Consider the following 24355-nt stretch of genomic DNA (forward strand, 5'->3'; position numbering starts at 1 on the left):
GGGCTCAGGAGGTAGAAAGGCCTCTCGCTGTTGGGATGCATGGCGGTGGTGTGCAAGGGCCTCCTCTCCTTGTCATGCTCCTCGGGTGTCTGAGGTCCTTTAGTGCCCGCAGTGAGCTCTGTGTAAAGTGGGTGGAAGGGAAGACCCTTGGAAGGGTCACGTCCCTTTTTGAGTCTCAAAAACAAAACAAAACAAAAAACAAAACAAAAAACCCCCAAAACCACAAAAAACCCAAAACAACCAACACAGGGTTTCAGGAATTAGGACACACAATGCTAATGGTTAACAAACCGACTTTTGGATCGTAAAACTACAGCTGTCCCAAAGTGTGCTGTTCAAAAGAGCGTGATTGAATTTATTGACTACGTCACTTCGTGATGGCTGTGGCTATTGGAATCAGACCTAAGGCATCATAGCGTTGTCCCCTTCAGTCCCAGTGATGAGCTCAAAGCTGCACAGGACCTCAGTCCCTATCCCTGTCGAGCGTGAGTCCCTGTTCACCTCTCTGGCTTTTTACTCACCTGCTGCTTCCCAAGTCACCCACTTAACATTCCAAGCTAAGATCAAGGCTTCTCCAGGAGCTGACCAAGGTTTCTCTCCTGTGCAGCCAGACTCTGCCTCAGCCTGCTGGCCTGTTTGTTCACCCTCCGAGACTATTAGGTATTCCAGTGGAGGTGTGGAGGCTACAGAGGAGAAAGGGAGGAGGGATGGGAGGAGGGACTCTGTGAGGGAGCGACCAGGACCGGGCAGCATTTGGGATGCAAACAAACAAACAAACAAACAAACAAACAAACAAATAATAAGATTCACCCATGATTCAACATAGGAACCTGTGGATATTTATAGGGCAGAGCAGCGAATTGGCGTTTAACTATTACAAGAAAGGGGCTCCATAGCCGGTCGCTCACCATCTTGACTCTCGAGAGGCAGGGATCTAGGGGAGGAAAAAGAGGTCTAGATGCCATCCAGACCAGGATGAGGAGCTGGGACAAGTGTCTGCAAGTTTCTAGCCGCAGGGTGAGGTGGCGGTTGAGGAATGTCACCTGACCCCTCAGAGCCTCCGCTAGCCACAGGTTAAGAGGTGGGATCTATAGAGAGTTTTGGGGTAGAGGCTAGGCCTGTGGCTTGTGGGCCAGCTGGAGTTAAAGCTCATGGAGTTTCTATGTAAACAAGGCTGGAGCACCACGGCTGTCTGTGATGGGATTTAAGTCGAGGTTTTCAACATAAATAGTCTTTGTTGGGTTAGCCTGCAGCTGTTCACCTACCCATTTCCTTCTCTCCCCTCCAGCCTCACCCTCTTGGCTTTTGAATTAAATTTAGGACATTTCAGGATGTTTTCTTTCGTTGTGCTGACAGACGTGGTTAAAGGGAAGGCTCTTTAGGAGAGGCCCTCATCCTGAATTAGCCAAATGGGCCTAAGGGTCGTCATTTGTCTTTTTAAGAGAGGGGCAGAGAGAGATGACAGAAAAGGCAGTAAGCCATCCCTTGAAGGAGGAACAGGGGAAGAAGGAAGAAGAGAATGAGAAGGGAGAGGAGGAAGAGGAAGAGGAAGAAAAGGAGGAGGAGGAGGAGTGGGATCAATATGGCCATAGTTTAGGGATACCCCAGGCTGCTGGAATCTAGAAGAGACACAGAAGACTTTCTCCCAGGGTCTTCAGAAGAGCACGGCCAACCAACACTTTGATTTTGGACTCGTGGCTCCCAGAACCTGAGGAATTCGCCATGTTGTGTGAAGGACTGGTCTATAGCCTGACAGGAGTTCTAGTCCCGAGAAACTTTGATTCTGTTCTTTCCCATTTAGAATTCATGTTGCCCATCTGCCTCTCTGGCTACACTTCGCCTGTTCACCTTTCTCTTTCTGGGAAACCCCCACCTTGGCTCTCACCAGATACCATCAACTGGATCCCACTCAGTCAGACGGACTGTCTGCATCAGGGTCTCGTGACTCCTTGGGGATTCTACTTCGGGGTGCCTTGGTCCCAGGCTGGTCCCATTTCACCTGCGGAGGGAGTGGCGACTACTACACGGTAGAAGGTTTCCCAGCTCAGAACAGCAGCTGCAACCGTCTCGGTTACGTTTTTCAAAGCCCCGTGACTCAATCGGAGTCACGGACATCATCCACTAGATTTAATCCTTCTAAACTTTATGCTGAACTAGCTTGTCAACCCCGGACACATTAAAGATGGCTTCCCTCCCTGCCTCTGAACCTCAGAGGTGGAACCTATCCCCAAAGCTCGGGAAACTGGGTTCCTAGTGTTCACTACAATTTTGCTTGTCCAAGGTGTGTTAATAATGGCTGGGGTCCAGGCAAGGCGGGTACCAGCACCGGAGCCAAGAACAAAGGCCAACAAAAGCCACAGTGGAGTCTAGCAGCCTCGGGGCCCTGGCTTCAACCCGATGGTGTATGCAAAACATTCTTTCCTCTCCTCCTTCCAGCAATCTGTCTCTCCCGGGTAAAAATAGGCAAGTGCATTTACCATTCGACTGGCATCTCCTGCGCGCCAGGGCTCTGCATCCGAGTGTCTGCTAACTGGCAGCTGTCCAAGAGGCACCGGCTACCAGAACGTTCCTAATTCCCCACATGGGAGCAGGTGTAAGTTTCCATTCACGGGGCTCGAGTAAGAGGCTTTCCACGTCACAGCTTATGGGAAAGGCATAGTCATCACGGCTGTGTGGCCTTATTAGAGAGGCAGAGGCCCGGCCTGTGCCCAGCTGATTTGCTGACAAAAGGACAAAAACATTACGCAGTGGAGGAGAGTTACGTGTTGCCGGGGCAAAGTTGAGGCTGAAAAATGACCCTTGGCTTGAGCCTCAAAGCTGCTACTGAAACAAACTGACCCTGGGTCACAGGTTAACCGTAACCCCCAAACTACAAAACACGTAGGGAAATAGAAACTCCTTAGGCCCCGACGTCAGGGGAAAAGGTTTCAGGAGTAACACCAGAAGCATGAGCCGCAAAAGTAAAAGGCAGGCGCACTAGTCGGTGGACACATCTTGCCCAAGGGCTAAAAGGACGTGCTCCAGACTGGGAGAACATGTTTGCAAACCACGCATCCGGCAAAGGACTGGCGCTTACGGTCCACAGAGAGCTCTCACAACTCAGTGGTCAAAACCAAACAATGCAATGGGAACTTAGGCAAAAGACACAAGCGGGCTTTTTGCCAGACGGATCTCGAGAGACAAGTGAGGAACAGCATTAGCCACTTATACTGCAGGGGGGTCTCACACTGTGCGTGGGCCCTCAGTGTGGGGAACGACACCAGAAGCCAGGCCATTCTAGCTGCTGTGGAATGGGGCAGTCACCCTGCATGGGTTTGGGGTTTTCCTAGGAAACCAAATGTACCCCTTCCTATGGACAACTGAGTTCATTTCTGGGCATTTATCCCAGGGAACTGTGAAGACCTGTGTTCATACAGAGCCTGCTCAGAGTGGCTTTGTCCACGACCACCCCAAAGCTGAAAGCAATCCTGATATTTTTCTGCAGATGAAGGGCTGGTTCTGTCCTACCCACGCTACCCACTACCCTCCCCGACCAACTGCAAAGAGGATCAGGTTGGGAAAGGTGCAGTGATACGGCCACAGTGCTCTCTGTCTCTCTCTGTGTCTGTCTGTGTCATGTCTCTGTCTCTCTGTCATGTCTCTGTCTCTCTGTGTCTCTGTCTCTCCTCTCTTCTCTGTCTCTTTCTGTCTTCTGTCTCTCTGTGTCTCTGTCTCTCTCTGTGTCTCTGTCTCTCTCTGTCATGTCTCTGTCTCTCCTCTGACTCTTTCTGTTTTCTGTCTCTCTGTGTCTCTGTCTCTCTGTGTCTCTGTCTCTCTCTGTCATGTCTCTGTCTCTCCTCTCTTCTCTGTCTCTTTCTGTCTTCTGTCTCTCTGTGTCTCTCTCTGTCTGTCTCTGTTTCTCTCTCTCTCTTTCTCTCTCTCTCTCTCTCTCTCTCTCTCTCTCTCTCTCTCTCTCCAGTGTCTCACTCTGTGATCCAGGCTGGCCTAGAACTTGCTATCTCCCGCCTCAGGCTCCTGAGGGTTCCAGGAGAACCATTCTATGTTGGCCCACAGGTAGACACTTCTTCCTCGTGAACTGTGGAGAAGGTGCATCGGTTGGTCCACAGATTCCCGGCAGATGGACATACCTCACTTCTGCCTGCCTGTGCTCTACCATGGTGTGCAACATTAGCAAGGCAGCCACTATGGCTTTGCACAGGCAAGGCGCTAGGTCATGTTGGGCAGCTGGGCTCTGACCCTTTCTTCTTCAGTCCTTAATTTTTTTTTCTTTTCTTTTTTTCGGAGCTGGGGACTGAACCCAGGGCCTTGTGCTTGCTAGGCAAGCGCTCTACCACTGAGCTAGATCCCCAACCCCGCAGTCCTTCATTTTTTAAAGATAAATGTTGCTGTGATAAAAATCCTCTGGCAAAAGCAACTTAAAGGAGAAAGGGCTTACTCCAACTACAGGTCCAACGCACCATAGCTGGGAGCCCAAGGCGGTGGGCACTTCTTCCTTTCCTAACCACAGTCAGGTAACAGAGCAACACTTACTGCCAACCAACTCCCTCCTTCATTTACATAATGAATCCAGCAAGAAAATGGCACCGCCCACAATGGACGGGCCTTCCTACATCAACTAAGGCATCCCCCACAGGCGTGTCCAGAGGCCCATCTCCCAGGGGATTCAGTCAAGTTACCAATTAACCCTAACCATCCTAAACCCTTGGGGTTTTGGGCTCCCAGACACCCCTCTGCCTCAGCCTTGATCGTGATTTCTGCAAACAGATTACTCCAAGAGGGCTAGAACAGGTGGTTGGCACTTAGGGTGGCTTGAAGCCCACACCCTCAGGGGCTGGGCTCTGGGTTTAGAGCACGGCTCTTGTTTCAGGCTTCTCTAGGGATAGGCTACTCTTGGGAGCACAGTGCTAAACTCTGGCTGAAGGGCTCCGTGGAAGACGGAAGTCAGCTCTGCTTCCAGGCCAACAGCCCCGAGTATGGATTCCTGGCCTCCATCTCTGCCCCAGGAGGACCCCCCCTCCTGCCAAGGCCAGATGTGGTAGAGGCAGCTTAGCCAGGGGCTACACAGGGTTCTCTCTTGCCCTCCTGGGCACCATCGCTCTTACTTTGAAGGGACACTGGTTCCGGGTTGTGAGCTGTGCTGTGTGGGAGTCAGAGGGTGGCACTGACCCTGTCATTCCTAAGGAGCTTTCTTGCCTGGTTTGATGACTGAGGGGGACTACAGATTCTCTCTTTGGAAGGCATTGGAGATTGAAATTCCCCATGGAAAAGGACAAAGAAATGCCTGAGGTAGGGACAGTAAGGCAGGCTTTTGATCCATTACAGTTCTAGCTAATTGTCATTGGGCACCAGGTTGCTGTGTCAGAGGGCCATGGAAGCCTTCAGGTTAAATGAGAAGTTCACAGGTACACAAGCACACGTACTGTGATGTTTGCATGTACCCAAACACACATACACACACACATGCACACACACACACAGTGATATGTGCATCCACCCTTAACACATGCACATACATACCTACTGTGATGCATATATCGATCTGAACATCCACCCATGTGCACACACATGCACACACACACACATGCACACGCACATACACACATTGTGATGCTTAGCATACATGTGCATGCACACACCCAGAGGCATGCAAACATGCACTCTGATGCATGTATCTATCCCAGTACACACTCACTTGCATACATGTGGGTATCCCCAAGCTCCCATAAGAACTCGAACCCAGGGGTTGGGGATTTAGCTCAGTGGTAAAGCGCTTGCCTAGGAAGCGCAAGGCCCTGGGTTTGGTCCCCAGCTCCAAAAAAAAGAACCAAAAAAAAAAAAAAAAAAAGAGAACTCGAGTGGTAAAGCGCTTGCCTAGGAAGCGCAAGGCCCTGGGTTTGGTCCCCAGTTCCAAAAAAAAGAACCAAAAAAAAAAAAAAAAAAGAGAACTCGAACCCAGTACAACCTCTACTGGGCCAGACTTGGCAGTGGCAGGGCCAGTTAAATGGACTTGTAAGATGGCAGCTCTTGGACAGTGGCTTTCCCCACTTCTTCTCCAAGAGAAGACTTGGTGGCAGGCGGCAGCATTCCCGGTTGGGTGAGGAGGCAGGTCCTGTCTGGCAGTCACTTGCTTTCATCAAGCCAGAGACTCCACGTTGAGCGTGGGTTTGGGTGTAACATTCACTCTGTCCCTTCTCTAAGGTTTCTAACCAGCTGAAACTGGTTGACAAAACTCAGGCTGCCTGAGGCCTGAAGCCACCATCTCTGCTCAGGCCTTAAGGCATTGCTCTGTGTGTGTGTGTGTGTGTGTGTGTGTGTGTGTGTGTGTTTGCATAGTGTGTGTGTAAGAGTGTGTTTGAATATGTATACATGTGTATGTGTGTGTTCATGTTTGTATATGTGAGTATAAGTATGTATAGTGTGTGTATGAGCATTTATGTGATATATATATATACATGTAAGAGTATGTTTGTATATATGTATGTGTGTGTATATGTGTGTATGTGTGTATGTATGTGTATATGTGTGTATGTATGTGTATATATGTGTATGTGTATTTGTGTGTATATGTGTATGTATGCGCATGTATGTATGCATATGTGTGCATGTGTATATGTGTATGTATGTATATGTGTGCATGTGTATGTATGCATGTGTATTTGTGTGTGTATGTGTGCGCATGTATGTATGCATGTGTGTGCATGTGTACATGTGTATGTATGCATATGTGTGCATGTGTATGTGTGTATATGTATTTGTGTATATATGTGTATGTGTGTACCTTTGTGTATATGTGTGTGTTTATTTGTGTGTATATGTGTATGTTATGTATGTGTGTGCATGTGTATGTATGTGCATGTGTATGTGCATTTGTGTGTATGTGTATGTGTGTGTTTATTTGTGTGTATATGTGTATGTTATGTATGTGTGTGCATGTGTATGTATGTGCATGTGTATGTGCATTTGTGTGTATGTGTATGTATGTGTATGTGTGTATGTGTTTGTATGTATGTGTGTGCATGTGTATGTGTGTATGTGTATGTATGTGTGTGCATGTGTATGTATGTATGTGTGTTTTTGTGTGTATGTGTATGTATGTGTGCATGTGTGTGTTTGTGTGTATGTGTGTTGGGATGAACACATGCATGCATTGCTATAATGATAGCAGATTTGGAGGTGCAAGAAAAACTGAGCAAACTCATGAACTGAATCTCACCCCCTTTAAAAAACAAAGCAAAACAAAACAAAACAAAACAAAACAAAACAAAACAAAACAAAACAGTCCTGTGGAGTCCATGGGCCACGCCAGTATCCCAGTAGGTAGAACCTCTGGCCAGGGCAACCCCAGAAGTCTGAGAATGCAGCTGCCCAGGCTGATGGCTTCCTCAGAGATGGCCACGTCCACTCCTCAAGATGGGCCTCCAGGACTCCATGGGCAGTATGTTTACTCCTGTTTTTACAGTGTTGTCTTCCATCAAGCGCACCTCTCTGGAGGGATGCTAGAGAAGCCCGAGAAGCACTTTCCATCCCCTGCAGAGAGGTTGAACTGAAAGGGGCCACACTCCTGAAGATAAGTGACTCTCCCTTCCTCAGCGGCCTTTGGTGGGGGCCAATATCTCCTCAGCTACAGGTGGGAGCTACCCCCTTTCTTCTCCATGCTGAGCTACTGACTGACTAGGTCTTGTGCAGGAAAGATGGGAAGGGTAATATTTCCTCCATGACGGCGACTTATCTCCTCCAGGTGCAGGGTAGCCGCACGTGCCTCAGCCAGTACAGATGTGACAGTGGGGCTCCCTTGGCCAAGAGGGTCAGATAAAGTTCACCCTGGCAGGGCATTTGGGATGCTATGGGGAGCAGAAGGGGCTGCGCTATTCTCCTGGATGGAGAAGGGCCTTCATAAGTGTAAGCATGGCGGCTGTTGTGGGCAGGGAGTGACTGAGGCATGTGAATGCTTTGCTTTGTGTGCAATGATCCTTAAAGAGGTTTGGGCCCCAGCAGCCACTCAGGTTAGCCCAGTTTCAGTTGCATCTTTCCAATGGGGTGCTCCTTGGATGAAGCTCATATTTCTCATGTTCCCAGGGGTGGGGGCGGGCTCTTACAGTGTCTCCTCTTCTTTGCTTTCCACATCCTGTTGACCAGTTGGTCCTTGACCCGTGGATGTTGTATTGAAGCTACTGGATTCGATCCAGCTCTTTAAAGCTCCCAGGCCACCTTAGGCGTGAGTGATGTGTCCAACATGTCCCCCCACCCCACCCCCTACCCCATCCTCCTTCCTGCTAGGGTAGGAAACAGATTTGCATAAATACTCTGGGGACACTGAGAGCCCACCTGTTGGTACCCTAGTGGGCGCTGTCCCTTCTGTCCTCCTGATGCCTTTCCGAAATAGTGGAACCAGACCAGGCTGGCTGCAGTGTCCCCAGGATATTGTAAGCAATAAGGACAAGAATAGAAGAGCTGGTCTTCAGGAGGACATGGGAGACTGTGTGTGTGAACCCTTCGGAGGGGGCTTTACCCACAGGAGTGTGTAGCCCTGCAAATGACCCCAAGACAACCTCCGGGCCCCGTCCCCTGATCCTTTGCACGTATCCAGCCAGCATCGCTTGTACCCTCCCCCACACTGTTTCTACATAGAAACCAACCTCGTTCTCCACATTCCAGCTCAGAGGCCTGTCTGCCCCTGAAAGGGAGGCGGCAGCACGAATCCCACAGGAAGCACAGCTCCTCAGAGGGAGCATTCCTCGGGGCCCCTTGGGATCTGGTGCTGGACTTCCCAGGCCCAGCTCCCTCACAGGCAGGCCCACCAGTGGCTTCTTACGTGACTGCCTGAGGGTACACATGCCCCTCTGAACATGGGTGTGTGCCTTGGGCCCGAGGGAAGAGCAAAGCTTGTGTGGACTTGTCGTCTGGAACGAGCCAGCCGGCAGAGACGTCAAAGCCATGCCGTTGAACAATGTTGCTTCTTTTAGCCTGGCAGCCACCTCCTGGCAGACACTGGGAGAGGCAAGCGAGGTGCTCAGCCCTGTCAGTCGTGTGGACCCCCACTTGGGGGTCCCAGGACCCAGCGTAGGGGTTTGGGGGACAGAGGAGAGCCACTTCCACAATGCCCATCAAACCCCTTGGTTTTCCAGCCCTGAAGTCACCTCAGAGTTGGAGTGTCAATGACGTTTGCAGACTCGGTGGAGAGGTACTGGCTCACAGAGTGGCTTGGCTCCCTGGAGATGTGACCAGGGTGATACTCTGGAGTGGGGTGGGGGTGGGGACCCTGGGACTTATGGAAATGTCCCAGGTCATTTCTTTTTATAATGCAGATGGCTGTTTACCTGAGATAGCCCCTATCAGGAGTAAACAAGCTGACTTCCAGTCCACATCGGGAGGATGGGTCCATGGTGTGTGTGTGGGGGGATGGGGTGGGAGGTGGAGGTGTCCATTCTATGAGTAACACACAGTAAAGCCAATTGAGGCTCAGCTAGCACTTACATCACAACGTCATGTGACAAACACCAGCTTGTAACTCTCCTTCCTAGGTTGCTAGGCCCCTGGGGCTGGGGCTCAGAGGGGCTCCTAAGCCCTTTGTTCCCTGCACCCAGGATGTGGCCAGGCATACTCAGCCGCAGCAAACAGGTCCACTAGGACCTGCTGTTGAGTGAGCACCCTCAAGCCCTGCTCTTCCATGGCCTCTGAGCTCCCAGGGAGCCAGTGACAGAACCAGGTGCTTGCGGGCAGCCCTCAGCCCTTTCAAGACTCAGGGAGCAGGGCTCTGGTTTTCTCTGAAGCTGAGGTGTGGCACAAAGAGCTCCGGGTCAAGGGGTCATGTGCTGATGAGAGCCTCAGCTGTCTGAGTTAGGAAGGGGCACCTGTGACATTGGCCAACGCAAAGGCTTAGTATCCGTGTTTCTGTTGCCCCGTGCTTCAGTTTCTCCTCTGATGAACACAGACGAACCATAACCCCTCCATCTGGTTGTTCCCAAGGGCTTCCCTGGGCTAGCCGAGGCTAGCCTGGGAAAGGACACTGGGCTCTGATTTGAGCTCCCTGGAGTGTCCTCGGATGGTTGGGCTGGCCTCAATAGAGTAAGTCCTGCATTCCTCGCTCTCATAAGGGGCTGGCTACACCGATCGATCCCAGCATTCTACCGACTTGCTTATGCATAGCATCTACTGCCCAGGGCTTTGGCTGTGACTGCTGAGTTCTGCACGGGGTTCCGGAGGGCCAGGAAGGTGCTGAACCAGCAGTCCCAGACAGGCCCATCAGGAAGAATGCTGTGTGGCTGCATAGTTGTTCCTCTGGCTCAGTGGCCATGAATAGTCCTGGACATCACACTTTTAGGCTAGCTGTGAGGGCCCACTCCCTTGCCCCCAGAAGCCCCACCTGTGGCAGGGACTGGCCAAGCCACTCTCCTGTCTTGTGCTTATAGCAGCCTGCAGCTGCCAGCCGTTGGCCCTGAGAATCAACCCACTGACTACTCCAGGCAGTGACCTGCTCTACCCAGCATGTGCACACGCATGCTTGAGTGTGTGTGTACATGCTTGAGTGTGTGTGTACATGAGGGGCATATGCAGTATATATGAGTGTGTGTGTGTGTGGTGTGTGTGTGTGTGTGTGTGTGAGAGAGAGAGAGAGAGTATGCATGTATTGGTGTGTATAAGAGGTGCTATAACGCAGGTGTGAGTAAATGTGTGTGGGTGTGTGTAACTTGGTGTGACTACATGAACACATGTGTATGTGTGGGTGTGTAACATATATGCAGCACCCCAGGCAGCTCCAGGGTGGAGAGTTTGGATAGAAACTCTGTAGATGAGGCTCCCTCCATCTTGTTTGGGGGTGCATAGGTCAGTGGCGAGAGTTGTCATGCTGCTTGCTATTGTCGGCCCTAGCGTTTCCAGACTGACGAGCCCAGGGACACTTGGAGCAGCTCTGAAAACGAGACTTCATGGTCCATAGCCCCTGATAGCTCGACCATTTCAAGACATGATTGGAGCTGGGTCAAACGTACATGGTGCGTGCTTTGAAACAACAAAGCCTCAGTATCAGCTCTCAGTCATGCGGTCAACCTGGAGCGGGTACAAAACCCAGTAGAGGAATTACCTGGTGCCGAGGCTTAGTCTGTGAGGAAGTGGAAGCCAGGAGTCTGAGCTGTTCCCAGTATGTAACTGGGCACCTGAGGCAGAAGCAGGAGGGAGCAGAAACCTTGAAAAGGAGGGAGGCTAACCAGAAGTGGCTTGACTCTCCAACATCCTGGTGGGGCTGATCTTGGGAGGGGAAGCATGGCCAGACTCTATGATTCTACCTAGGTGAGGCTCCATGGGTGTGGGCAGAGCTGGGTAGAGCCCTAGCATCACCCAGTCAGGGAGATGGCTGTCAGCCGGCCAGTCATGGTCCAGACCCAAGAGCCCTGCCACAGAGAAGAGAGAAAGGACAAGGGAGAGAATGACTGAGGCCTCTCTGGAAGACTCCTTCAGAATTCTGTCTGGACAGGGAGGAGGGGACACTGGCTTTCTAGCTTAAATGGCAGATAAATTCAGAGAAAGTGAGTAAGAACTGCTTTGATAAGATCGCATTGTTTCTCAGGACTCTTCAGGAAGAATGAGGAAAGACAAGACTTGTAAAAGGAGAGGACTCTGCATTGAGAAGATGCCGTGCACTATCCAGCTGCTGGGTCCGTTAGGGGGCTGTGAACATCGCGGGACTGGGCATCTAAGTGCAGATCAACATGGAGGAAAGCTAGAACTAACAGAAGCCCCAACCCTGTCACAAATTTACAAACCAAGCTATCCCAGGGCCCCTAAGGCCCTGATGCCTTCTGCCAGAGTGGCAGAGGTAGCAGGGGCCACCACATGGCCTTGCCCACTAGAGGCTTCTAGCTAATCATGAAGCACCTGCCTCCCAAGTGCTGAGGAAATCAGGTTGTCCTTTCTTTCTGGCTGCCCATGTCCCTAGGTTGCCCACGTGGATGCAAAATGGAGGCTGTAACAGGTGTATAACTGTAGGCTCCACTGTGTTCTCTTGGGGGACGTCTAGGGTGTCGTGTTAGCATGACAGAATAGCATGTCTTGTATAAGGCTGGGCCTGAAGCTGCTTCTTCTGTTGTCCTTACGGCCATGTGTAGGACTGGTCACCAGTTGCTATGGCCATTAGTAACTACCGCTTTGTGGTCGCCGTGTGGGTCCAGCTGGCTGGCTCTAGTCCACTCCCTCAGTGGGCACGGTCCTCAGAGCTAGACTGTGGGTGGTCTTGGGAATCCCTCACCCAGAGCACAGCTAAATAGCTCTCCACATTTTTGGGTTTAAGTGGTAAGTGGGTTCCAAGGAAGATCAGTGGTTTGCTTGCTTCTGAAAGGTCTACTGTACTCCTGAAGGCAGGATCACTAGGACACTGATGGGCTCCTAGAACCAGTACCTCTACAACTGCTGTGAGACTGATGGGGTTCTTCTAATGGCCTTTGTATATGCTGAGGCTGATGTACTCATTCGTTTGTTCATTCATTCATTCATTTATCTGCCCATCCAAATGTGATGGTTAACTGTCAGTATGATGCAATCTAGAGTAATTTGGGAAGAGAGTTTCAATGGAGGGCTGCTAGATCCGGTTGACCTGGGGGCATGTCTATAGGGGACTGTCTTGATTACATTAACTGGGCCAAAAAGTGAGTAGTGCTATTCCCCGGGTTTGGATCCTGGACTACATAAAACAGGAGAAAGTGAGTTGGATGCAAGTAAGCCTCCTCTGCTCTTGATAGTGGATGAGGCTGGCTGCTTCTGGTCCTGCTGTCTTGAATTCCCTGCTGTGATTGACCAGATTCTGGAACTGTGACCCTTCTACCTGAAGTTGCTTTTGTCAGGATGGCTTTTTTCTTCTCTCTCTTCTTTCTTTCTTTCTTTCTTTCTTTCTTTCTTTCTTTCTTTCTTTCTTTCTTTCTTCCTTCCTCCCTTCCTTCCTTCCTTTCTTCCTTCCTTCCTTCCTTCCTTCCTTCCTTCCCTTTCTCCTTCCCTTCCCTTCCCCCCCCTCAATTACAGCAACAGAAAAGAAACTAGAACACCATCTACCCGACCCAATTGGTAGCAGGAGACTTCTGTGTACCTGACCCCAGGCTCCTGCAGGGACAGCCGGCATAGAGTTCATTCAGGTGAGCTGAAGCACACAGTCCAGGAGAGGGTGACAGTGAGTGACTGGTAGGGCTGGAAGCACTATAGCTATGGTCAGGAGGGTCCCTGGAGGTGACAAGCGGATGGAGGGACCCCTGGGGTGGAGCAGGTGTGTATGGCAGGTGAGGGAGAATAGTTAGGGAGTGATAGGACATGAAGGGCCAGGAAGTGGATGGGGGCAAAGTAAGTCTCATGTGGCCCCAGGATACAAGCGGGTCTTGACTCTGCCTGCCTTGAGGGACTCATACTGCTTCAGAGCTTCTGACCTGTAGGATCTATCCATCTGAGGGTGGTCTGGGGCTCATGCTCTTCTCCATGGTAACTGTTACCTACCACCTTCTTCCTGCCCAAAGATGCCCTGTGTCTCCACCTTCTGGCTCAGTGACCAAGGGCACCCTAGCAACCAGGAGACTCCCCCATCTCTCTCTTCTTTCTCCCCCTTCCATGAGTTTTGAGTGAGCTTGTCCCATGTTACTCCTCTCTGTCCTTCCCCCTTTGCCTCCCTTCTTCTCTCCCTCCCTTGCCCCCCCTTCCTTCCTACTCTGCTTACAGCAGCATTACCCCCATCAAGTTTCTGGACCTGCCCATCTCCCCAACTTCCTTTTCCTGGGGGATCTTTAGGCCAATTCTGCTCCTTGGTGGGCATAGGAGACATTTACACATCTACTCTCTCACAAGAGAGGGAAGGAAAGCCCGTGTTGTAACTCTAGGACTCCTGACTCCTAGCTCCTCTCAGCCTCCCGTTACCTCCTTCCATGAGCAGGATCAGCTCCTTGCAGATCCCTGAGACCCAAGAGCCACTGAGAGTCATGGTGTCACCACAGGTAATGGAGCTGACGCCATCTGTCCTTAGCTGGGATTGAGAGCTGAGCCTGCAGGAGAGGGGGCCATCTCCTCACAGACACCAGGGTTGGGTAGGGTGGTCATATCTCCATAACTTCTTTAAAAATCTAGAAGATCATGTGCCTCCAGCCATATCCTGGAGTTGGCTGTCTCCACTGAGACCTACCTGGACTGTAGCTGGTGTGTGAAAATCGCTATCCAAAACAACCACTCCTGCCCGATGGAAGTCTGAGTCTCCAGTAAGGAAGGAGAATCAGGCCTCCTGGATGCATTCTCATTGACCTTGAGAGTCAGGGGTAGCCTGAGGGATGAATGGATATAAAAAGAAAAGCAAGCGGACCCCTGGGGCACCCTACAGTAGACTAAAGACCAGAGACACCCCTTTCCTCCTTCCAGCAGCCCTGCTAAGAAGTCAAGAGGTTGAGTCAGAGTACCCAGGGTGATTAGTCTGGTTTTCCAGAAGGCTCTCAGACCCAAACCTTGTCTTGGACCCCATGACACCACATGCTCTCTCTTCTCTGGCAGTGACCTGCTCTGTGTATCCCCTAAGAACGTCTCCATGATGATGCACTTTTGGAAATCAAAGCCATTAAAGGTATTCCTAGGTGCGTGCACTACTACAGTGTCTGCTTCCCAGAGAGCTTGGGCTTGACAGAGGGGCAGGAAGTTGCAGTATGTGCCCCACTAAGCGCTTGCCAACACACAGTGGGAAGACAGGGTCCTGTGGGACCCAGATCACCTTGAATGGAACCTTACCCATCCTTTGCTTCCCCTCTAAAGACAATAGGGCCTCAGCGGGGCTGGCCCTCACACCTGCCCAGGGCTAGCTAACTGACACTAATGCTCTCTCAGCTGGGATTTTCCCCAGGGCTCTTACAGCTGCCCGGGAGAGACCAGTACCCCACCCACTGGAACTGGTTTTCCCTCCTGAAGGGTAGAGGGTGGTGCAGCTGAGAGCCCTGTTGAGAGCAGAAACTGAACAGGCTGTACTCAGGAATGCAAATGTCCTCATCCACAGAAAAGGGAAGGGCACCATCCTCCATTGAAACTGGCAGCTGGCTGTGAGCACAGCAGAGCAAAAGTCACCCCCCCATTCTCCCTCCCCCCCCTCCCCCCCACACCATGTCACAATAGGCAGGGAGGCGTCTCTTGTTAATGGTGCCCCACTGCTGCTCTGCCTTTTCCATGAATAGCTCTTGTTCATCTTCTTGGGTCAATCATGACGTCCTGCCACAGGGACCCAGTTTATCGCCCCCAATTCTACCAGAGTGCTGCTGTACCGTCATGGTCAACGCACTGCGTCCAGCCAGCTGGTCTACCAACCTTCCCTCAGGATATGCCAGACACTCAGGCCCTGTCCAAGACAGGGCTGAGGAGGAGAGGTTGGGGCAGCGGAGGGCAGGGAGGAGCCCAGCCTCACGGAGGAGCATTGAACGCAGACAGCTTCATGCTTACCTGGTACTTTTTACCCCCACCCTCACCCGCAACACATACATAACAGGTGCTTGGACCTGAGTGAGCACAGGACCTGGGAGCTCTCAGCACATGTGGCTCAGGGTGGGAATGAGCTGAAGCTCTCCCTGAAGGTGGGAGCTGGCCGATGAGAGAAGCTGGTCACATAGCCTCTCCAGGGACTGTCAGAGGAGGGGGTAATGATATTCTATCTGAAAGGCCACTCCCTTGGAAAGCCAGGTTCCCCCATCACAACACACACACACACACACACACACACACACACACACACACACACCAGCCTGACACTTGCAGGAAGATTCACAGGGCTTCCCACTATAAAGTAACCCTAGACCTTGGAGTTAAGCTCATGAATTTACCAACAAAGCCTCAGTAGGAAGCTTTTGATGGGACCGTGTGGGACCGTGTCAAGGAAAGGTCCAGAAGGAAGGTTCAGCTTGGCAGGTAACAGCCAGGCCATTGTGGACCACTTAGAGCCCAGTAGGTCAGGCTGAGACACCTTTTAGTTTTTTTCTGGCTGGATTTCGTCAGAGGACGTGCAGGCAGCAGAAGAGAAGCCCCCCCCACCCCAAGCACAACACATTGTTCTGTGACCAGAAGGCCTAAGCTTTGAACTCAGTTAACTCTTTCCTCTACAGATTACCATTTTAAGGGCGGAGAGATGGCCTGCTCATTAAAGCACTTGCCACACAAGCTCACAGGACAGCCGGCCTAGCCGAATCAGCAAGCTCTAGGTTCAATAAGAGATTCTATCTCTAAAGAGTAAGGCAGAGGGGTTGGGGATTTAGCTCAGTGGTTAGAGCTCTTGCCTAGCAAATGCAAGGCCCTGGGTTCGATCCCCAGCTCTGAAAAAAAGAAAAAAAAAAAAAAAGAGTAAGGCAGAGAGTGGTCAAGGAAGCCTCCAGTGTTGACTCAAGTTCTCCGCATGCATGCGCATGGGTCACAAACACACACAATCTATCATTTCTTTTCATTTTAAATTTCATTTTATGGGCAGTTGGTGTCTTGTCTGCATGTATGTCTGTGTGAGGGTGTCAGATCCTCTGGACAGTTGTGTGCTGCAGTGCAGGTGCTGGGAATTGAACCTGGGTCTTCTGGAAGACCATCCAGCACGTTTAGCCCCTGAGCCATCTCTCCAGGCCCATCTTAATCATTTCTTAGGTGTGGCACTGAACACGCTCAATAGTGGCCTGTGGTGCCTGCCATCAACTTCCCATTGGTCCACACTAAAGCTTCATGCAATCAAACCACAATCACGCAGGGCCCCTCTCCAGCCCTTCTAGCCGCTGTTCTGCGTTCTGTCTTCATATCTGACTCTAGAGACTTTGGGACAAGGCCTCATGTACTCTAGGCTGTCCAACACTATGAAGGTGAGGATGACCTTGAACTCCCGACCCTCCTGTAACCTCACTGGTGCTGGGATGACGGGCTTACAGAACCATGCTGGCTTCTATATATAAACAGACCTCTCAGGCATTGTGGCATCAGGTTTTTCAATTTCTCAACTTTTTTTAGGACAGGTAGCATTGGGTTGGGTGTCTCTCCTCACCCGGTGATGGGCACTCTCAAGTGCTTCCGGTTTCGTTTAACTCCCGTGAATAACAGGACCGTAAACATTGTGTGCACACAAACATTGTGTGTCCGTCGTTAGGTTCCTGCTTTCAGTTCTTTTGAGAACAGAAGTGAAATTGCTAAGTCAAATGGGACTATATTTAACGAGTGAGGAACTGCCACTCTTAAATTTTGTTTATGGTTTGTGGTTTCTCTGGATGTTTCCCTAATATTTTGGGGAATATATTTCCCCAATTTTGAAAAAAAAACCAGCTTGTTTTGTATCTTTTTTTTCCCCTTGGGGTATGTTGTTGTGACTCAAGTCTCCTGACTTGCTGGGCAAGGTGGTGGGGTGCATAGTGTTCCTGATTGGTTAGAGCTGACAACTCTATAAAAAAAAATAGTCAGTTTTGTAATCCTCTACAGATGATGCACCCTCTTGTGCTTGCCAGTGAGTGGAATCAGTGTGCACTGCCCACCCGCCATGCACTGGGCTTGGCTGACGTGTTGATGGCTCTGAGTTTAGTATAGCCACAAAGTTACAAATGGCTCCAGGCCCCGGTATCTTTACTAGTGATTCTTACCACATCTAAAGGTGGCTGTGAATCGTTGACAGGAAGGAGGATTTCCAGACCCCCTTTTGGAAGTGCTCAGAGCTCTGATGCTCAAACCAGTGTTTGAAGCACAAGATGAGAAGTAGGGCACCTCTCTGTGGGTAGAGTTCTCACCCAGCGTGCATGAAATCATGGCTTGATCCTTGGCATGTAATAAACCAGGCATGGCGGCACATACCTGTAATTCTAGTTCTCGGGGAATGGAAGCAAGAGGATCAGAAGCTCGAGGTAATTCTTGACTACGTAGTACATTTCAGGCCACCCTGGACTACAAGAGGAAAAATAAAGGAAATTGGGAAGAGGGCCTGCCTCCCTTGCTTGCCTAGTACACAGGAAGTCCTGCGTTCGATCCTCAGCACATACATACGAGGTTTGATGTGGCATGCCGGTATATCCAAGTACTCAGGAGACAGAGGCGGGAGGACCAGAAGTTCACCGAGAAGTTGACTGAGCAAAGGGACGAGAGATGGGTCCGAAAAGGTATTTGACTGTTAGAACTAAGGGAGGCGACATTGGCTATTCACACAATCTATTCAAGCTTTGTGTGTCACGTGCTTATCACAGCCACAGCAGACTTGACTGTGAACGCCAAAGCTGTAAACATACTAGATGGCTGGGGTTATTTCTTAGCTACGTTGTGGGTTCAAAGCCAGCCTAGACTCCATAAGCCGCTGTCTTGAAAAACCAAACCAAACCATATCAAACCACCACTACCACCACCACCACCACCACCAACAACAACAACAAGAAAACCAAACAACCAAGCAAAAAAGTAGTCAAACGCATTACTGTAGGGATAAAGAGAAAGGCATTTCTCCAAGTTACTGGGGCAGGGTCTTTGTAGCAGGTCTGAGAATTCAGATCAGATTTAGCCAGGGGCTCTGTCTCTGGTTCCCTTGAAGATATCCACACATGTGCACAGCAGCGAGCCTTCTCGGACACAGCACAAAGCTGGCAGTGACTTCAATGAGTTCTGGTGAGAGCTCAGTCAGACCTGTGCCGACCCCTGAAGACCGGAATTAGTAGTGTTGGGCAGGTTCCAGATGGCTCTGGACCTCCCCGCACAAACACAGACATGGCCGCAGAATAAAAGGAATGAAAACGTGATTGGAAAAAAATAAAAGAGTGATTCAGCCAGATGGCAATACGGTTTTAGTCCCAGCACTACGGCGGCAGAGGCAGGTGGATCTCTGTGAGTCAGCGCTGGCCTACAGAACCAGTTCCAGGACAGCCAGGTCTACGCAGAGAAGCCCTGTCTTAAAAAGTCAAAATAATAAATAAATAAATAAATAAATAAATAAATAAATAAATAAATAAATAAATAAATAAATGACAAGTTAGTTTGATGCGTGATTTTTGTTTTTTGAGTTTTTACCGATATAATTTATGTTAAAGACTATTTACAAAAGAAAAATTAAATATGAGGTTGCTTCATGTATAAAACTCAGACGTTACTGCCAAACGCTAGGAGTAAGTACAGAATAAGGGGGTACAAAGTAACACTTGGGATGCTGGTACCCCCTGAGAGGGTTGGAGTCAGTATTCTGGGGCTGCGTACTGACTGGGTTTGTGTGTCAACTCGACACAAGCTGGAGTTATCACAGAGAAAGGAGCCTCCCTTGAGGAAATGCCTCCATGAGACCCAGCTGTAAGGCATTTTCTCAACCAGTGATCAAGGGAGGGGAGGGCCCAGCCCATTGTGGGTGGTACCATCCCTGGGCTGGTGGTCCTGGGTTCTCTAAGAAAGCAAGCTGAGCAAGCCAGGGGAGCAAGCCAGTAAGTAACATCCCTCCATGGCCTCTGCATCAGCTCCTGCTTCCTGACCTGCTTGAGTTCCAGTCCTGACTTCCTCTGGTGATGAACAGCCATGTGGAAGTGTGAGCTGAGTAAACCCTTTCCTTCCCAGCTTGCTTCTTGGTCATGATGCTTGCACAGGAATGGAAACGCTGACTAAAACAGGCTGTCGGGGCACAGTAAGATCATAATGCGTTGTAAACATCAGAATTATGCTTTCTCAGAATCTGGAGGCCACATGCCTTTGATCCCACCAGAGGAAGGCGCATTTCTGAGTTTAAAGCTAGCCTGCTTTACAGAGAGCGTTTCAGGATAGCTAGGGAGACACTTGTCTCGAAAAGCCGAAAGATTAAATAACCAAAAATAAAAAACAAAAAGAATGAAGCTGGGGGCCGGAAGTCCGAAGTCACAGTTCCAGTACCACCCCTGTCTCCTCTGAAGGCACAAGGGGGGCTCTGTCCTCTTCCCTTCGGCATCTGTTGTCCCCTCTGCTCACCTCTTCCCAGGCCCCCTCCTCCATGCTGTCTTCTCCCCTCAGGCCACAGCACTGCATTTAGAGCCTGTTCCAGTCCAGGATACTCAGCACTAGGCCCTCGTCTGTGACACATCCGTACACCGCTTTACCCAAGTGGATTTCCACACATAGGTCCCAGATGGACAGGTATCTCGATGGAGTGCCATTCAGCCTGTTGCCGTGGGAAGTCGAGGTCAGAGTGCATCAGGTCATGACCTGTGGGATTCGGGAACCTGTGTCAAGACTGTGTATAAGGTACCTTTCTTTTTTTAAAGATTTATTTATTTATCATATACAAGTACACTGTAGCTGTCTTCAGATACACCAGAAGAGGGCATCGGATCCCATTACAGATGGTTGTGAGCCACCATGTGGTTGCTGGGAATTGAACTCATGACCTCTGGAAGAGCAGTTGGTGCTCTTAACCGCTGAGCCATCTCTCCAGCCTCCATAAGGTACCTTTCAATGGAGGCATCCCCCCCTCCCATGCCAAGGTGCCCTAGAGGAGCCACTTGACGCTGATAACACCCAGACTTCTCACCCCTGATCATGTGTCAGATTGGGGGCGACCCCTCTGAGCAGGTAGACTTGGGTCCCAAGGAGTGTTACAGGAACAGTATCTCTCTATCCGGCCCCTAGCTTTCCTTACCCAAGGGCCCCCCAGATGTAACTGTCCCAAAACTTCAGTCATTCGGATGCAAGGAGTCCTACGGAAACATAAGTGTCCATCGGACCTTTCTGCAGAGTGAGGGATTTTCTTGGCAGCCTCTCTTTCTGCCCTGTCCTTCGACCAGCTCCTCTTTGCCCCACAGACACACATTGCTGGGTCCCCCAGCCTTGCCCTCTCTCAAGCTGCTTCTTCCTGAGTCATTTGAGGCCCTACCTGTGTCCCCAGACCCACAAGCTCCAGGTTAGGTCTGGGTCTGGGACAGCCTGGGATGGGCCCAGTGCCCCCTGCACAGCGAGTCTGTGTAGCGATTGGTTATCAATAAGAACAATCCAGACCCCAGGACACTGCCATAGCTTTAGTTGTTACAACTTGAGGCGCTGATAGTCTTGGGTAGGTGGATGTCACGAGGCTGCCCAGCACCTCAAAGATTCAGGCAGTGTCTAAGTGGGTGGTGTTAAGAAAAGCCAATCTACACCAAGCAGCTAAGCTTTAGCCATGAGTAAAGATGGCCTATGGGGAAGTGGGGACCTGAAATGATCCAGTCAGCTCCCGAGGCTGCTCTGGTGACCCTCCCAGAACACAGGCGTATGCCCATTGTCTTTGATGGCATCTCTCTGAGCTGGTGACAGTAGTTCTGAGCCAGGTCACGTGTTCCTCTGTGCTTGGGTCGTGGTCTGGGTCCTACTTACTGCCTACTGGAAGTGGCCACCTTCTGGTGCCTGGGGACCTACTTCTCCTAAGCCTCACACTCATAGTGACTTCCCTGTTTCTCTCTCAGTGATCTAGCTTCTTAGCGCATCTATGAACTTCTTGGTGTTCACCCAGCCTGATTGAGGTTTGTCTAGCACTGGGTTTGGGGAGATGCTCACTGGCTAGAGCCTCAGAACTGCTCATACAGGACAGGATGAATTTGGACTATGGCTGTATGATGGCGAATGCCACAGTCCTGTCCTTCCCAGGTGTCTAGGAGATGCCAAATGGTGGAGGACTTGGGTACCTTCATGCCCCACCCAGACTTCTGAAACATTAGGACTTTGAAGACTGTGCATAGAGGAACCCAGGCTTGTGCCTGTACACAGACTCCTAAGACCCACAACTTTCTTCCTCTTCCTCTTCCTCTTCCTCTTCCTCTTCCTCTTCTTCTTCTTCTTCTTCTTCTTCTTCTTCTTCTTCTTCTTCTTCTTCTTCTTCTTCTTCTCCTTCTCTTCTCCTTCTCCTTCTCCTCCTTCTCCTCCTCCTTCTTCTTCTCTTTTCTCCTCCTCCTCCTCTTCTTCTTCCTCCTCCTCCTTTCCCTCCTCTTCCTCCTCCTTTCCCTCCTCTTCCTCTTCCTCCTTTTCTCCCTCCCCTTCTCCCTCCTCCTTTTCCTCTTCTCCCTCCTCTTCCTCCTCCTCTCCCTCCTCTTCCTCCTCCTCTCCCTCCTCTTCCTCCTCTTCTGCCTATTCCTCCTCCTCCACTCCTTCCTCCCCCACCCCTTCCTCCTCCACCTCTTCCTCCTCCTCCTTTTTGCAGATAGTTTTTTTTCCCTCTGGGTGTCTCTGGCTGTCCTGAAACTCACTCTGCAGCCCAGGCTGGCCTCAAACTCACAGAGATCTTCCTGTCTCTGCCTCCTGAGTACTGGGATTAAAGATGTTCACCACCGCTGCCCGGTGTTTCTCTCTTAAAGTTATTTCTCAAGCATTTTCCATGCCATCAGATGTCCGCTCTACCATTAGAAGTGTCGTAGATTTTTTTGATCCTTTTCCGTCATCCTGAGTCCACCATTGACATATGTCAGTCTGCATCCTACAGAGAGTGGATCGCCATAGCTCATTGCTGGGATCAGAAGGCCCTGGAGGCTGAGGTCCAAAGTCAGTCGCTGTGTGGTCATACTGAGATGGACCTCTCTGCCTGGGTATAGTCACCTTGTCACCAGAGAGCTTCACAGGCAAAGAGTGACACTGACCCCATCATGAGAACCCATCACTGCAGACATCTTTCAATCTCTCCTACCCCAACGCCCTTATATTAGGGGTGGGATCAGTGTGAATGCAGAGTTGGGGACGTGAATCAGTCTGAAGCAGGCAACAGAGTCCTACCCCTTCGTATGACTTCTGGAAGGAGGACACAGCATTTCTACCTAAAATTTCTCTGTCAGAATTGTGATACATGGTCACACCTAGTCTGTAAGGGCTAGGGAATGTCCCCAGCTAAAATTAGGGGACGCCACGGCAATATACAAAATCAGGATGCAGCCTGCATCATTACAGTGCTGAACGCTTGGAATTCTTGCATTCAGGCGTGCCCAACCTTTGACACTGAGAACTGATGTCATCGTCTATAAAATCCACACCCAAGAACCACACAATTGAGTTACAAAACACACATCTCATGGTGTTTGACGTAAGTTTATAATATTGTATTGGGACCCTGTCATAGCTATACTCAGAGACATGTGGCCCATTTATCATTTATAGATCATGCCTTGTGGCCCAAAATGACTGCTCGAGCAGCTGCCATTGCGCCTGCATTCCAGCCCAGAGAATCTTTTTCAGTGGAGCCATGATAAAGGGGAAAAATTGAGTCTCTTGTCTGGATGCAATGCATTTGTCTAGGGCTGGGGTTCTTATTCTTAGCAGGGAAGGATGCCGGGGGTTTTCCTACTTTTGGTGACCTCAAGGATATCACACACAGATGCCAAATAGGGCACCCTTTTATTTTGGCATTCACTGTCTAGATCCCATCTCTGCTACTGGACATCACAAGCCTCTAAAAGTCATGGCTGTCCCAGTTCCTTCCGGCCTGTGAACTGTCTCTTCCTCTATACCAGGAGTCGTCAACACTCGATGTTCATTTGCTGAACTGGTGTGAGTTGGGTGGAGCGGTTGGCTTGGGCACCAGGGCCAGTGCCTGCCACCTGAGCTCAGGGTATCTCCCTCCTAGGGTGATGCCAGCAACTCCTTGTATCTCTCCGAGTTCTAAGCTACCTGGGTCTGAGCCCCTTCCTGGGCACCCTTATTTGTAGGGTTGCAGGACTCTTTCTGACAAATTCTAAGTGGACGAAATGTTCTACAAAACAACTAGGTGTACTTAGAGACATTCTAGAGCCAGTTAATAGTCAAGGTGAGCCCAGAGCTTGGAAATGCTCCTGTCTCTTTGGAACTGACATACAACCGTGGTGATGTTAAGGGCTAGGACCAAGGTTCCATCCTCAGCTGCATCTCTATGGCTAGAGATGGCTTTGCTTGTGCCTCACTTCCCCTTACAAACCTCCCAGATTACCTCTGCAGATGCGGCAGGCATGGGGATGGGGGTACCTTTTCTCCACCCCAGGCCTGGGTAGTGACTGGCTAGAGACAAGACAAGGAGGCAGTTCCAGACCTAAGACAGCTCTGCCCATCCTCTTACTAGTGGGCATATACATTTCAGATGCATGGGCCAGCGGGGGGCGGCCAGTAGCTTCTGTTTCAAAGGAGCTAATTTATGTATTGGAACCTTGTAATTCCAGGGAACACTGCCCTTAAGATGCTCTTCTCCCATAGCCAGAAGAAGGCAGGTGGATGCTCCCAAGACTTTGCCAGTGCATGTAGGAGCTGTGTGGGCCATGTGCAGAAGCACATGAGGTTATGCAGAGAAGGGAAGATGACTGACCACAGCCGGGTGCCCACTGCAGTCGGCGGGAAGATGAGAAAGATGTACGTGTCCTTTCAGCTTTAATGCAGAGCAGTGAGCAGCAGCGGGGGCTGGATGCTACTCTTGGGGCTCACAGCTCACAGATTGGAG

General features: G+C 50.5%; 1 long non-coding RNA gene across 1 annotated transcript; it reads right to left on the reverse strand.

Annotated features, from left to right (window-relative positions):
- Positions 1-816: 816 nt before the first annotated feature.
- LOC103694395 (uncharacterized) lies at positions 817-5596 on the reverse strand. The gene is made up of 3 exons (XR_005497497.2): positions 2478-5596; positions 1886-1999; positions 817-934 (listed from the first exon to the last, which is right to left on the reverse strand). It is a non-coding gene; the product is annotated as an uncharacterized LOC103694395 (long non-coding RNA).
- Positions 5597-24355: the final 18759 nt, after the last annotated feature.

This window comes from Rattus norvegicus, chromosome 20, assembly GCF_036323735.1.
Source record: "Rattus norvegicus strain BN/NHsdMcwi chromosome 20, GRCr8, whole genome shotgun sequence".
Taxonomy (NCBI): domain Eukaryota; kingdom Metazoa; phylum Chordata; class Mammalia; order Rodentia; family Muridae; genus Rattus; species Rattus norvegicus.